Here is a 2,635-nt window from a genome sequence, read left to right on the forward strand (position 1 = left end):
TGTCACTATAGTCATCTATGTGGATGACTTGATTATTATAGTTGATAGTAATAGCGGGATTATTGAATTTAAGGATTTTTTGAAAAAAAAGAGGATACCCAACCCTACAAGATGATCATCCATGGTTGATTACTATTAAAAGAATCCATTTGTCTAGCTCTCTCCAAGATAGAAAGAAAATTTCTATCTTAGCTTAGTTAACCTTGGATCCCAAAAGATGATAAAATTTTGCTTTGACCTTCGAGATCTTAGACACCACAAGTCTATCAACCTCCACAATAGAGGCATTGTCATCTACAAGGAAGAGGACTGTCATTTGAGACCCATCTTGTAAAGACGATCCTTTGATAGTGCCAGCTTGGTTGCACTTATCTATCCTATAGAGAAGTGGATCCATTATGATGGCAAACATCAAGGGTCCCAAGGGACACCCCTATGTGATGGACTTGTGTAGAGCAAAAGGAGATGAGAAGACCCCATTAATATTAATAGACATAGAAGCCTCGTTAAAGAGAATAGCCACCATATTGATAAAGATTGGACCAAAATTCATGGCCAAGAGGACAACTAGAATGAAAGTACAAATAACTCTATTATAGGCTCTATTCCAAACCATATTGATTAGGATAAAGTCATCTTGTCTACTAAGAGTAAAGTCCATGGAGAAGATCAAGTTCAGCATTGCATCATGGATGCATTTGTCATGGACAAAGCCAAATTGCTCACAAAAAGATGCTTTACTCTGAAGGCTAGGACCTTTAAGGAAAACTTAAGCATAGTTGGTCACCAATTGCAGACTTTGGTCCGGTCTTGTGACTTCGGGACAAGTTTAATCACTCCCTGGTTCATAGTTGACAGCATAGCACACGACTCAAGTAATTAGGTAGAACTACAAAATCTCATCCACAAGAATGCCAAAGCTTTTGAAACGTTTCTACTTTGGGTAGTGTTACAAAACATGGTTGAGCAAGAAGAGAAGATGAGCTATGGGGAAAAGAAGAAAAACAAGTGGAGAAGCATGATGCCATCAAATAGAGTTGATTGATTTAATAGTGAAGCAAGTACATTATTTTATAGCCTTTTAACTATCCCACTCTTCCTTCTCTTTGCTTATGGGATATATTTAATACATTGTAGGTGTCCTCTTTTAGTGCCAATCGATCCACCCAGATATCTATCCATTCTCTTAGACCTAGTTCCCATACATATGCATCAAATGTGCTAACAAACCCCCCCTTGATACGTGGTTGGTCATTGCCAATTTCCACTATCATCAAGGATGTGATCACAAAATAAGATTGCCTCCCTAAGTCCCCTATCATGCTCTTGATCAAAGGAAATTCCAGGATAGATATCATGAAGGAAAATAAGTCTAAGAAAACAAGGACATTCAAGAAAATCAAGCACACCATGGAGGTCACTATGAAAACTATCAAAGAATGTCAAAGGAATTGAGAAGATCGAAATTGGAGCCAAAGTCAAGGAGAAGAAGATCAACAAAGACTAAATAGTCAAAGAACATTAAGAACCAAATATGAAAAACAAAAATTGTAATGTCCATTGTTGGCACCAATGATGTAGCCAAGGGGACAAACTTTCAAATCAAATTCAATGTCTTATGATATTTTCATTTTGATGGATACACAAGGATACATTGCTTTGGTTTGATAGTTTGCTAAGAGATTACATGGATCATTTTGAAATACATGAGATTTGGAATTTTGTTTGACTTTGGCTTAATGGTTTCATAGCATTGGAATTGATTTTGAACAATAAAATTATGCACTTGTGCATAATGGAAAGAAAACATAGTTTTGCAGGATACGAGAAGGACTTGCCACTTTGCATTTTTCACTCAATGGCAATCTCTAATTCTAGTTACAAAGAAGTGAAATATTTGAAGATTAAAAGTGTATGTATTAATGCATAAAAGCCTTGCATCAAGAGAATTTGAATTCACACAGATAATTTGAACTCAACTCAGGAATATCTAGTTCCACATAGTCCAGTGTGAATTAGGTTCAAGGATACCCTATTTGATTTACCTTGATTAAGAAGCACACACTTCTCTTTCCTTATCTCTATTGCTGCGACAAAAGAAACCCCTTAGCTTGTAGGTAATGACATTAAAAAAGAAAAAAATTGAGCTTTGGGGCTAGCATCTAATGGTTGTAAAACACCTCCTCTTTAATAATGATAACCTTTCAAAATATGACAATAATTAAATTGAGAACATGTCCTTTGATACCTTACTTGAAACAGTGCATTTTCAAGAGAACCACTAGCCTTCATATACTTTGCAAGCCTTCAACTGGACATCAGCATCTTTCTTTTCTTGAGCTTCTTCAACTTGATACGTAGTGATGGATGCCTATCTACCTCTCACAGCCTCAAGGAAAGAGGCTCTAATACCATGTTGCAAAACATGGTTGAGAAAGAAGAGAATATCAGCTATGGGGAAAAGAAAAAGAACAAGTGGAGAAGCATGATGCCACCAAATAGAGATGATCAATTTGATAGTCAAGCAAGTACATTTTTGTATAATCTTTTAGCTATGCCACTCTTCCTTCTCTTTCCCTATGGGATACATTTCATACATTGTACGTATCCTCTTTTTAGTGCCAACCAATACATC

The sequence above is a fragment of the Lygodium microphyllum genome, unplaced genomic scaffold (assembly GCF_053477565.2).
Source record: "Lygodium microphyllum isolate KBCC unplaced genomic scaffold, Lygodium_microphyllum_v1.1.10 scaffold_33, whole genome shotgun sequence".
Taxonomy (NCBI): domain Eukaryota; kingdom Viridiplantae; phylum Streptophyta; class Polypodiopsida; order Schizaeales; family Lygodiaceae; genus Lygodium; species Lygodium microphyllum.